This window comes from Zonotrichia leucophrys, chromosome 3, assembly GCF_028769735.1.
Source record: "Zonotrichia leucophrys gambelii isolate GWCS_2022_RI chromosome 3, RI_Zleu_2.0, whole genome shotgun sequence".
In the NCBI taxonomy this organism is placed as follows: Eukaryota; Metazoa; Chordata; class Aves; order Passeriformes; family Passerellidae; genus Zonotrichia; species Zonotrichia leucophrys.
This window is the reverse complement of record NC_088172.1, coordinates 50,515,541-50,529,417: the sequence shown is the minus strand read 5'-3', so window position 1 is coordinate 50,529,417 and position 13,877 is coordinate 50,515,541. Positions and strand designations below refer to the sequence as shown.

The following is a 13,877-nucleotide window of genomic DNA, read 5'->3' as shown; positions in this document are numbered from 1 at the left end:
CTCCCTTGGATCCAAACGAAAGTAAGATCTCACTAATGTTTGTCAGATGTAAGCTTTAATCTAGTGCTACACAGTCCTGCAAGTGTCTCTTTATTGCAGATATGCAACCTCAAAGCATTGGAGTCAAAATAAAGTTGCCATTCTTCTAAAATTTCATAAACACTTGAACACAATTGGATCATAAATATATACTACAAAATTATACTACAAGCCCCACTAACAGTAAGGTAAAAAGAATAAATATTATTAATTAGTGGTCTAATATAGCATATTAGTATTCCCTCTGCAGACCACAGAAGCCAGAGAGGCAATTAACACAATGCACCTTTTTTTTAAATATACTTATCTATGCTATGCTGGTTTCAACAGTAGAACTGCAAGGAGTGAAGTAGATTACCTGTAAGGCATCAAGTTTTTCCAAATAGCAGTGTCTGAGTTGTTAGCCACTGAATGTTTGCATTTTTCAGAGAGAAGAAAAGACTCCTTTAGGTTGGCACCAGAAATCTTTCTTATTGGAGAGCAGGAAAAAGGGATCTTGCCTAAAGCTCTTATAAGACAGAGAAAATAGAGAAGGAGACTCTCTTTTCTGTAGAGTCTCCTTCCAGTCCTATTGTGAAGTTTTCTGGAATGTTGATTTGTTTCAGATAGTCAATGAGTGAAATCAGTTATGACAATCAGGTTACATTTCCATGGCATGTAAACCTGCTTTTTCCTATGTTCCCAAGTTTCTTATATGCTCCAAGACTGCCAGGCAGTAAGATTATATAAATAAAATAAAATCACTAGCAAATAAGCTAAAATGACACAGACTAACATAGGAAATCTCAGGAGAACAAAGTTGTCCTGGATCTCCCCATAGGTACATTGTTTCTCCATAAAACCGGCACTTTCACTTCCAAAAGGGACAGAATCAAGACACTGAACAAAATTTCAGCTACAGATCTTTAGCAAAACCTCAGTTTCAGAAACAAATGCTAAAACTGAACTGTTAACCTCCCCTAACTGCTTAGGTGCCCCCCCAAAATTGGATTTAATGAGCACAAAACCCCACTAGTGTGCACATGAGAAACACCCTCTCTCCTGGCTAACCCACATGCCAGGCTGTTCAGCACAGTGACCTACTGTGGGTTTGGACACTAAGCAGCCTCATGGTTAAGACACATTCACTGTGCACCAGTGGTAATCCTCTCAGTCAGAGACACACCAAAAATCATCTCACATTTAAAATAATGTTAAAGAAAAAATATAAAAATAATAGTAAAAAAAATTACCTGGTAGAGTACTCGCCTAATATGTCGCTGTTTGTTTGGGCAAAATGGAGTCACTTTTCCTCTCCTCTGTTGAGTCTCTGGCATTCTGTAGAAAGGAGAGTGGAAATTATGGAATTAGAGAAAGGATAAAAGGGAGCTCAGCTGCACAGCTCAGCAGGGGTCTAGGCACACCTCGGTTTATTCCCCCTAAGTCACGCTTGCTATACGAACACCTCCCATTCTGTCGTAAAGAGCAGCTGAATAAAACATAGCACGGGCTGAATCCAGTTCAGACAAGCTAAGGAGTCAGACTTTGAATAGGAATTAGACACTAATGTCATTCTGAAAATCCTATTAAGAGCCTTTACCACCTCTGCCTACCTACATATCTTTAAAAATGTGGATCAGACAGCTTGCCCATGTCGTGCTGTATGCCTGTGCTGGAGCAAGGAAGTACTGCTGGATTCCCAAGCTTTAAACCCCAAGGGCTCCAGGCCACACTCCTTCTGGAAATTGTTAGAGCTGATTCTCAACATAATTATCTTCAATGCCTGGAAACCTCTATCCAAATGAGCCCTCACTTCCCTGGTAAGCAACATCAGTGGCCTATAAAGCACATCAGAGATATAGGTCACTGTGATCTGCCTGGTACCTCCACCAAATCCAGGTATTTTCACAAGGTCAACAAAGCATGATAAATGTCTGAACAAAAATAGTGTTTCTCCTACCAACCCCAGCTATTTAGGTAGAATTGCGGTGCAGCTTTTTCTTACAAAATTTATTAGCCTGCTTTGAAGCCTAAAAATGGAGGATTTTTGATTTAACAAGGGAAAGAGCTCATTCCCTCTGCTAAACTTGTAACCCCTCCCAGCCTCAGCAGAATATCAACTGGAACTGAACAAGGATACCTTTTTTATTATTTTCATTTCTCTAAGACACTGCTTTACGTTTCCCTTTTCTACAGTATCCAACATTAATTCACCTCTCCTTCTGTGCTATTTTCGTGCCATGGACTTAGCCAAAGGTGACAGTGAAGAATCCACAGAAACTGAACATCAAATGTTCCGGTTCTGAACTTTCAAGAAACTATTTAATATCTTTCTTCTTTTTTTATACCATCATAAGGCCTGTTTATATACTTGAAATGGAAACAGTGCACATTCAGCTGCAATTGATTTCCTGTATGGCAAAATACCTCAGGCATTCAGCTGGCTGGGAACACTATGGAGGCCTCTCACCACCATCAGTTTTCTGAGACTGGGAAGCTCTGCCCAACACTTGTTCTTATGCCAGAATAAATGAGAGACCCTGCTAAGTGTCCAAGTTCATTTGGTCTAGCTGACCCAAATCATAAACAGACAAAATTTTTTATTTCAAAAACACATTTCAAAAATACTGGTCTATTTTTAACTTCAACAGTAATGCCATCAATTCAATCTTGCTAATGGGGCAGAATGTTCATCTACAGATAAACACATTTTTAAATACAAAAAACAAATCCATCGGAAATTTTCTTTTAATAAAATATCAATATATTTGCCTTCTCCATGCTATCTTTATAGCAATAAATTAGCAATTTCACAGACTAAAACAGTATATTTTTTCTTTGATATCACTGAGTGACAACTACAGCAATATTTTTATTTCCTTCACTTAGTTTTTCCTTTTAACAACTGAAGACACAGAGCATTCTCCACTAACATTTCGAGGAATCTGAAGAAGACTACATGAGTAGTCTCACCAAGTTCCTGCGATCAGACTGTAACAGCTGTAACATTCAAATATCCAACCACCTGACTGTACTTCAGATTGTAAATTAAGCAAAACAGAAATGCAAAGTGACCTACAATTACCATCGTACTTTCCACTTATCATGTAAGCTTCCCTAGCCTCAAATCCTCCAAAGTCAAAGGACTCAATTTCAACTGCTTGAGAACCCAGTTTCTTTAAGAACCCTAGTAAAAAAAAAAAAAACAGACTGACAGTATAACCATTTAAATATACACACATTTGTGTGTGTATATATATACATATATATATATATATTATATACATTATATATAAATAAATGAAAATCAGGAATCTAGATAACCCCAGAGAAGCCTAAACTTTTTACTGGGGCTCTCTTGTTTGACAGTAGTTTCATCAACAACAGTTTCTCAATTCTAGGGTAAAATTATTTGCCAAAAACTGAGATATTCTCCAACCCCCAGCAGATACAATGGACTTCCAAAACCTTTCAACTGATGATCTGAGACAGTGACATCCAAATTGACTAAAGTACCAGCTCTTGGATGCTACAGAATGTTCTATCAGCCTTCTTTAACTTTTCCAAGAAAATTTTCTATGATTTTACTATCCTCACACTATAAAACAAAACAATCTGTAAGGAAAAGGAACATTTCATCCTGTGAAATTTTTTTATCCATTCAGTGATTTATTTCTTAACCATCAGTGTAAGAAAATTGAATACTTTTGTACTAGAAAAACTACCATGAAGAAAAGATGTTGCATGTTTCCTTCAAGTAAGTGATTAACAAATATATCATCATTTGTCCTGTAATTTTCATTTCATTTTTAAAAAGTTTGCATGATTTAAAATAGTCTTAGTCTAGAAATATATTATTAACACTTATTAACAAAAAGCTAGACTTCTTAATCACTTTTAGAAAATACATAGGGTTAAAGCATCAAGCAAATAGCAGAGCAAAAGCACCAAAAAAAAAACCTGCATTCAGATATTTAAACTGACTCGAACCATAATGTCTGGCTCTCCTGTGAAAAACACTTCGGAACTTGGGGCTCACACTATAATGTTAAATTAAAAGCCCTAAGATTGAAAACTATCTTTCAAAATGCTGTAAAATTGAGGTGCTCCTTTCAGGTATACTCTAGCATACCTGGGAGGCAAGCAAAATAATTTTCAGTAAGAGGATGGGTTTTACTTTTTCCCTTAGGAGTCACTGAGATTATCTTTACCTCAGTTTCCCTAAGAAGTGTAAATGACACATAACCCTTGTGTTCTACTGACTCTCTCAGTGTGGTGAAAGCTAACACTATCACTTTAGTCCAGCTAACAGGCTCCCTCAAATCATGAGGTCTGAGCTTTGAAATCTCTGCTTTTAAATAATTTCCTTATCCCATTTCAGCCAGGCTGAAAGACTACAGTAAGCCAGAGCCACTCAACTACATGTAATTGTGTTCCACAAAATTACAGGTGGGAATTTGCTTCCATTTCAAGTAGGATATCAAGATATTCATTCCATTCATTGACATTCCTGCTCTCACCTAGTCCCCAGCCACACCTCACATCCATAGAACTCCATCCCTACAACCTGGATTTTATTGCGCATTGGACATAATAAAATTGTGTCAACGCATACTGTAGCATTTTAAAACAAACACTCTTGCTGAACAATTCCATATACTGACCCTCTAAGAAAAGCTCAGAATTAAATCCTTTGTAGATGTTCACATGTGCTAGACAGCAAACCATTGTGCAAGTTTAATCACCAGAGACGAGGACTAAAGTAAAAATTTATTTGACATGACTTTTACTGAGCTATGTGCCAGTTCCTAAAGCCCAGCTTTTCTGGCTGAGGAATGCAGTTTGCTGTTACAGGAAGGCCACATGCTGTAGCACCTTCTCACTGCATGACAGAACCCATTAACAGATGGAAAATGCGCCACATCCCAAGTAAAAGGATTTATTCCACATGCAATCAGCTGAGAGCCTTCCCAGACACATTAAGCTAATTTCATGGACTAAATTCATGCAGCGCTCCAGGAGTTTCTTTCACTCTACCCATTCACAACAGTGAACAGCACAAAGGTGAATTGCATGACAAGGTCAACAGCTGAGTGAGTCTTTGCCAGAACTCCTCCAGACCATCCCTGCTATGATCTCAAACTGTCCCCAGAAAGAAGCCAGTACTGGGCAAGTATGGGCATAGACAAGTAACTGTGATCCAGATACCAGAACTAATCACCCCCTGATATGACTCAATATTTATAATTAACAAATAAAAGGAACCAACCCAGGACATTTTCCTAAAATCATCAGAGGATGGGCATCACTGATCCTCTATTAAATATTGAAAGAACTCTTTGTGCAACACTGACATTGATTTAAAGAGCAAAAGGGAAAAAACCCATAACATTTAGTGGGCAGACTCCCTATGAGACAGCACCAACGAAGAAGCATCCAGATGGCCCTAGCATCCAGACCCCTGTGGAAGCTCCAGGAGCTGCATGATGCACACAGGGTGGGCAGGGCAGGTGTATCTGTCAGATATGTGTGTCAGCACTGGCCCCTCTTGAGATGAAAAGAGACTCACAAGCAACAGATCTTCAGTAACAAAGGCTGATGACCAGCTTTTCTTCTGAAGAGAGCAAATGAAATCATCTTTTTTTTTTTTTTTTTTTTTTCAGAATTCTTCCTTGAAAAGCAGCCACAGCCCCTATCCTATCCAAACAGCATGCGGTGGTGTCTGGGAGAAAACCTTTCTCCTCCATACCCTATCTGTGCATATTACAGGTCCCAATCAATGCTTCACCAAAACAACAATGCTTCACCACATCAATGCTTCACCAAAACAGGGCAGAAAAAAAAAAATCACCTATTCTCCCTGCTTTGACCTTGTTAGATTCCGAGCCAGTACCTATTCTGTGCTTTGGATGAACAAACTGCTTTAAAAGGGCCTGAGGTGTGCAAGAGCCAAATCTGTGTTTGAGAGGAAAGGTTGTTTATCAGCAGGATCCTCTGCTGCAAGGTTGCAGAAAGAACCTCTTTAACATGGATCCTTCTGGATCTGCAGTGTGCTTGGCAGCAGCAGGACAGCCTAGGTCTAAGATGAAGAACACAAGTGACCCTGTCAGCATGCACAGCCACAAGTGAGGAAGCACACCTGGGCTGGGAACAGGCCAAACTGCCAAGCAGAGAGCTGCTGCAGGTGAAGTGGCAAAGTGCAAACTGCAGTAACTGAGATCACCAGGATGAGTCAGCACCAGGAGATCAGCTCTAAAATCTGCCCAGCATGGCTTGTGCCTTAGCAAACCACTCTGTCCTTCACACTAGAATGGGGTTTTCTTAGTGCTCTGGTCTGCACTTCCCTCTGGCAGACTCTAAGAAAATGGAAAACAGTTCCTGAAGGGAGGGTCTGCAGAAAACTTGTCCTTTTCACCTGAGAAATGTGCTTAGCACCGACTCTCCTAACACAGATATTTCCAATGAATTTAGGACCCATGTCATCTAGAGCAATGGAGGAGCACAAGCATGCCAAGTCAGTCTTGGGCAGTCCCAAGATACCAGAAAAAAAACCTTGGAGATTAAATGGTCATTAATTCCCTCAGAAATTACTTACTTCCACTTAATAACAGATCACAGTATTCTAGAGTGGCCTGCCAAAACAACTACACTGTGCCTGATGCATGGTACTGACTTAAGAAAGCCAGCAGCTTTGCTCCAGAAATCTGGGAAAACTCAGGAGACTGAATGAGTTCGAGCTCAGGAGGAAGAGAGGATGAAGGCAATCTCCTCATACCACAAGGCAGAAGAGCCTTCACAGTGCAACCAACCTGATAAGGCAAGGATTGTCAGAGGCTGTGTCCAGTGAGGAGTGGGCTAAGTGGTCCTGTCTGCCAGCAGGACACAGACAGCAACCGTTCTCAAGGCAGGAGGAGCACAGAATGACCAAGATAAAACAAATCAGAGATTTATGACTTCAGATTCATCCAACATGAGAAAGACTGACAATTACCAGAAGAGACTGACAGAAAGATGTTACAAACCACATTCTGGTAGAGTATGAGGGAAGGCAAACTATCTCTCCAAATTCAATAATGGTTTATTGTTAAATACATCTTTGTCTACCACTCAAATAGGCTGACTGCTGATTCTTCAGAGAAATTAGCTCTTCCACAAGCAAATGAATGTGATGTGACACAAGCAAATGAACTATGATGACATCACTCAGACACTGAGGTGTGACAGCTCTCACGAGGCCTGTTATCAGGATAGGGAGAAGGAACTGGAAACTAAACAGTGAGAAAGCTTCATAAGCACTTGAGTATGAAGCATGCTCATCTTGGCAGCACCAATACTGCTTGTAAGCCAAACCCAAGTTTCTGCTATTAACTTGGTTTCAGTTTAAAACAATAAGTGGAAAGTTCAGTGCATACTGAAGTGATAAAGATTACTGACATGCAAATAAGTAGTTCTTCATCTCACCTATTTTCGAAAATATTTACAAAGACAGAACTATCATTTTTCCCCCATATCAGACATCAAGGACACAAAGCACTATGCTACTTTATACTGAAGCACCACAGATCAGTGGCAGCAGCAGAATGGAAGCTGCTCTGTCTCTGCCTTTCTGAAACGTTGGGACATCAGCTATGGATCTGGACTCACTGGGACAGGCAATGCAAATACAGAAAAAGAAATAAAGACAGAAAGAAAACCCCCAAACAACACATTGATTCCAGTATGTAGAAATCACAATGAAGCTGCAGCAGACAGTGCATCTAATCTTAGGGGACATACTTGAGGGTAAACATTTTCTAAATACTTTAACAAACCAGCATTTACAGGAGGTTAGGGAGGAAAACTTGTTTGTGTTTACAGATAACTTTGCATAACAGAAGGGGAAGGACAGGAGAAAGTACAAGCACTAGAGCCTATGCACTAAACCTAGGAGCTAGAGACTCCTTATGTGGGCTAATTAAAAGGCAGAAGCCGACCTTGAAGCCCACACCCAGATGACAGGGCTGGAAGATGTCAGCCATGACCATGAAAAGAAACCGGCTGTTACGCTGTTCCCGATACCGCTCCTTACGACAACCCAAACAGCCATCCTCTCCCCAAGGTTTTATCTCCAATGGCTGTGAGCAAGCAAATGAGCAGGTGATTCAATCACTGTAGCCATGACACACTTTTTATCTCTGCTCTGTACTTCCAGGGAAAGGAAGCATGCATCTTATCAGCAGAAAACAGTAGCTGGATAATATTAATGCTTGGAGCATGATCCTGAAACACTGAATGGATATGAAGGTTCAAATATTTAAATGTTAGCATTCATTAAGTTAGGTTTTAAAACATCTGGGCAGGGCTCACAAGCAAGCTTCTACAGAATGTATGCTTACAGGAAGAGGTTTGGCACCACTTGCAGTCTGAAACTCAGAGCAGGCAAGCAAGACTTAACTCAAAGTTAATTAGCACTGCTTCAGTTTAAAGTTTACATGGGAAACTGCTGGCAGCTCAATTTATACCTGTTCATTACCCTTATAAAAAACACATGCAGCCTCCACTAGCATAATCATCATGGTCCCAGAGAACATTAGGAAGCAGAACTAGTGGAGCTCACGTTGAGGAAGGAAGAAAAGAATCAAGTCAAATGCATGAAGTCACTCTTACATATAAATTTTCACAGTGTCACCTTGCTTGGTATTTTACCAGCGATGCCCTGCATTGTGATTAGTGAAAACACAGGTAGTGACCACTCCCATATGCAGATACTTCAGTAGGCACCCCAGTCAAGAGATGACAGTGGGTTTAAGAGTTGTAGCATGGCTTAGACAACTGCTTCTTTCAGGCCTCCTTCACAAGTAGAAGTAGTTTTCCCCTCCATTTCCTTCCCCAGTCCTCCCTGACTAGGCCCCTTTCTCTTCCTGTATTTGTAATCAAGTTCATGGTTAAGCTTATTTCAGACCAAGTTCATATAAACTCAAATTTTGGTGAATCAGCCTAGACTAACCTATTTGATACAAACACCATAACTAAAAAAAAAAAAGTTTATATCCTTAAGTGATTTGGGAGACTTTAAGCACTAAGAGATAGTTTGTCACACACTTTTTTTTTTAAATTAATGAATACCAACAGGCCATACTGGTACCTTTAGTTATTATTACATATGTTCACATTCATCTTTTGTATTCTTATCCACATATATAAAAGACTCCTGTACTTAGAGCTGCAACTGTTGCCACTGCACTAAGATTGACTTTACTCTTCATTCCCTTTACTCCTGTTCCCAGGCCAGTTTTGTGGTTTCACCACTCACTGTGGTGTGTGAGGCTTTTCTAAAGTGGAGGGGAAATCTAGGCTCCACATCCTTTGCATTCTAAGTTTACAAGAATAACACTTTCTTCCACTTTTTTTTCCTCATTGACAGTCCTACTAGCTACAACTTTCTATGTGCAGTGACAGTAACGCAGGTTCTCAGAATTAACCATTCAGCAACAGCTCTGCAAGCCTTTCAGTCACTCCAGACTTTGCTGAGGGCTGCAAAAATTCTTTTCCCCCACCTCCCCCTCTTAACTCTACAGAAACAGAATGTCATTTAGAGTAAGTAGTGGTAAGATATCCCCATTGTCCCCACTAGAAAAAAATCCAGTTTATTATAAGAGGATCACCATCTCTCCAAATGTCTTCAGTACGTATTACATTATTAACTTACATTTTTTCATATTTTATTATTCTATCTTCTATTATATATTCCAGATATATTACCATCTAGATATATTATTATTATATATTCTATATATATATTATATATCTGCTCACTATATTAGGCAATTAAGAAATTTATGGCAAAGTAACTTCAAGCCATAATTAATTTAACATGTCAATAAAACATTTCTTTAACACAGCAACCTTCCTTCTCAACACAACTGAATGCAAAAGAGCATCAGATGCATCAGATGAATTCCATTGTTCTAATTTATAACTGCCACAGCTCTATACATGTCTAATCTGAGAAACACTTCTAAATGGAGCCTGCAAATGGCTCCCTTCATTAGCTTGGATGTTCCCATTATTTCCTGACCCTATGGAGTTGGGGTGCATGACAGGGCCATGCTGCCATCCAGAAATGTGGTCCCTCTTCTTCACAACCCCATGCTCCCAAGACCAAGAGCTGCAGCTCTGGCTTGGCCAGTAGAAACTTAGTGGTGCCCAGCAACTGCTGGAATGGCAACCAAGCACGAAGAAAATGAAAAAATAAATAAACACCAACAATTGAACAAGTCTTTGACGTACTTTAACAACTGTGCTAAGTATCTGTTAAAATATTGCTATTTTGGAATTCTTTAAAAAATGAAGAGATAAAATAAAAAAGCTCCATACATTCTGTAGTATCCTTCCCTAAGAATTGCTTTGGTTTACCATTGGTCTTTTTTAGTGACAATTTTAGAGATGACACCTCTGTACATAAACTTTTTTTCAATAGCAGTATCTCAGGCTAATCTGTGGAACTACTCTTCAAAATTAGTAACAGCAGATTCTGTAACTGTTTTCTTGATTTCCCCATTTTTGGGTTGATCTCAAAAGTACTCACCAGAGTCTAAAAGTTGTATGGGTGATGCTACCACAAAGCAAGATAAAATGGCAGAAGCCAATGTCAAATTACAGTTCTGTTAGTGTTCTATGATTAGAGAAACAGACCAGCTTTGCATTGCTGAGTTTGCATTCAAAGACAATAAGGCACTACTTCAAGTAAATGCTTTTGTCAGTTGCTACAGCCCTATCTGGTTAGCAGGGCTTTAAAAAGCCTTTCCTGAACGGGAGCCAAGAAATCACAAGCATATGAAAGGCAGAGGACAACAGGTATACAACAGCCCAATCCAAATAAATGCACACAAGGAAGCTCTCAAACATGCATACTGCTCCAAATGACTTCACAGAAATACTATCACCGGTGCCACATGAAAGACTGTGTCAGTGAAAGGTTCAAACAAACCAACCTACACAAATAACATTAGCAAAAAGTACCCAAGCTCACTACGTGCCACTTATTAGGAAAGTAAGCAGGTATTCTCACTTCCCTTCTAGGGAACAACAAAGGTTTAAAATTAAATAACAAAACAAAACTACAAAGAAACCCAAAACACGACCCCATAAAAAACCTAGACAAAAACAGCCCACTTCCACACAGGAAGGTACCAAGTGTTCAGTCAGTTAGCTCCAAACCCTTTCTACCTTTTTCCATGGGCTCACAATCAAACACTTTAGTCTCAAAGTATGCCTCTAGACAGTTAATCTGTAGTCTCACATCCTGCCCAAGGAAGAACACATTAGCAGATGTCCTGAAGTGATGAGAGCTGCCAACAAACTAGGTTCCCTACTTGAAGATTTCCACTTAAAAATAAAGTCAATGCTGTCTTTGCAAGATGTTATCAAGTAAGAATATAAATTACAAACTGATTAGGCTAAAAACCTATTTGTTTTTCCTCTTTTTTTTTTTTTTTTGGAAAATCAAAAGTAAAACAGCAAGGAAAATGACACCTTAACACCTAGTGTGAGAATCATAGCATGCCTTTGCAGAGATGCAATAAGTTGTGTGTCCACAAGTCCACATTGTTGGCTTAGGGCTCTCCAGATCTGTGAGAAACAGCCAGCATTCCCGTAAATGAACACATTTAAAACTGAACCTTTTATCAGAGTGTTCTGCACTATTTCTAGTTTGCCAACTGAAAACAGAGCAGAAGTGGAGTCCAAGTTTAATAGCTAAGCATCTGCATGGACCTGAGAACAATACCAATATTCATTAAGAGGCCAATCTCAAACTGCCTTCTCATATTTTCGAGACAAGCACTCTATTAATACATTTCCTAACCTTAGCATAACTCTTATGTTTTCATCCCAAAGCACCCACACACACATTGGTGAAGAGTTCCCAAAATTATGACAACTACGTGCCCTACATACACCAGGGGGAAAAACCCTAAAAATAAATCTCAAGGAAGCTATATATTGTGCCTTGCCAACCACAGTGAATTGTGCAGCCAGGAGTCGCTACATCCAGATTTAGCTTCACACAAGCTAACAGGATTCCTTTATAAATTTAGCTAGAGGCACGGGCAACAAACACTTGTGGAAATTCGAACCGCAGCTCTCCAGCAGCAAAGACTGCTCCCTCCAAGAATGAAACAGTAGCAAAAGATGACTATTAGTAGGCTCTTATTACACAGCTTTCAAAACACACCTATAAGTCATCAGGTTCTCTAGGCAGGGTTACTAAACTGCTGAAGTACCAGTAAGCATTAAAAGAAAAAAGCAAGGCCAGAGCTCTTTCTGTGCCTGCCAATTAATAATCAAAGGAGGAAAACCAGCCAACTAGAGAAAGACCGTATTGGAAACTAGCTGAACGTTCGTCTATGTTTGTTTCAGGGCCTTTTCTCTCATACTTGGAGCAGTGTGGCTTGTGAAGAAAGAAGGAAACGAGTGCCTCAGGTCTGTCACTGAAGGATGAGATCTGAAGGGCTTCTCTTCCAGCAACAGGGACTGGGACACACGACCGCAAAGCAAGGAAAAGATGAGCGCAGGATATGGGGAAATGCATACAGGACCCTATGGGGCAGCTCTACCCCACTGCCTCGCCACAGAATCAAAGCTCCTGCTACTTAACAATAGATCAATCAATTTTTAAACCTCTTTATGCCATACTTATCACAATCCCATTAACTTTAAAACATTTTTTTAAATAGAGGATGGGTTTTGGGGGTTTGTTAAAGCATCCCCACAGAACCTGAGGCCCTCTGGAATTTTATCATATTTTAAAAGAAGTACCTCCTCCCTCGCCGCAGAAAGTCGCTGAAGCGGCCAGGCTGGGGCTGAGCCGGTGCAGCTCGGCCAGGCTGCCCCGGCGGGCACAAAGCGGCGCGGCGGCCGCGCTGGGAGCCGGGCGCACGGTGCCTGCGGTGGGAGCGCACAAAGGCGGCGCTCAGCGAACGCGCTGCGCTGCCGAGCCCCCGCCGCGGTCCCGGGGGCTGCGGGACACCGGGTGCCTCCCGTCCCACCGGCCCGCCCCGCTCCGGGAGCCGCTCCGGGAGCCGCCGCCCCCTCTCCGGCGCGCCCCACCGAACAAAGCCCCCGGCAGCGCTCACCGGCAGCCTATCGCCGTCTTTCCAGCGCTCCTCCTCCCGCTGGAAATCCAGGCACGGGGGTGCGGGTGGAGTGCGGCAGCTCACCCCGCTCCGCAGCCCGTGCAGCGGCTGCCGGCTGTCCGCCCCGCAGCGCCCGCGGCCGCGCCCCGGCTCACTCCGTGCGCTGCAGCTCCGGGCAGCCGCTTAATCGCCAAACTTCCTCCTCCTCCTCCTCCTCCTGCCGGCCGGGCAGAGGAGTCTGCAACTCCCCTCCTCCATGCAGCTCCCGCAGCCCAGCCGCTGCCTCAGCCCCTCCCCGGGGAGGCCTGGCCCGGCTCAGGGCTGGGGCTTGCTCGGCTCTCCTTCCCCTCCCTGCTCCGCCGCCCCCCAGCCCCCGAGGCTGGGAAAGGGGGAACAGCGATTAACCACTCGGATTTGTCTCTGGAATGGAGCCAAAGAGAGCAGTCGGATTACAGCCCCGGGAAGAAGAAGGGAGGAAAAGGGGATGGGGGATGGAAAGAAAAAAAAATTAAAAATCCGCTACTGTTTTCACGGAGGTAAAAGCGCTGGGCTCTCCTGCCCTCCCCCGTGTGTCAGGTCACAGCCTCTCCGCCCGGCTGCGAGCCCCATCCCCGCCTCGCCGGGCTGCCCACCGGCTCCTCTCCGCCACCACAGGTCTGAAATTCAATTCACAGGTCTGAGAGCGCTTCTGTAAATGAGTTTACCCAATTGCCAAAATGCGAAGAGGGTAAGTCCACCACGAAA

The 13,877-nt window shown here is 41.9% G+C and overlaps 1 protein-coding gene across 3 annotated transcripts in view; it reads right to left on the bottom strand.

Moving 5' to 3' along the window:
- Positions 1 to 13,371, bottom strand: part of PLEKHG1 (pleckstrin homology and RhoGEF domain containing G1) — a 126,994-nt gene extending 113,623 nt beyond the window's left edge. The window contains exons 1-2 of one of the 3 annotated variants that reach the window (XM_064708139.1): positions 13,134 to 13,371; positions 1,272 to 1,356 (exon numbers count right to left, since the gene is read on the bottom strand). The gene's annotated coding sequence lies outside the window, so the exon portion shown is untranslated. Of the gene's footprint in view, positions 1 to 1,271; positions 1,357 to 10,585; positions 10,673 to 12,816; positions 13,012 to 13,133 lie in introns of those variants that run through there. The other 2 variants (XM_064708140.1, XM_064708141.1) reach the window with 2 other exon arrangements.
- Positions 13,372 to 13,877: the final 506 nt, after the last annotated feature.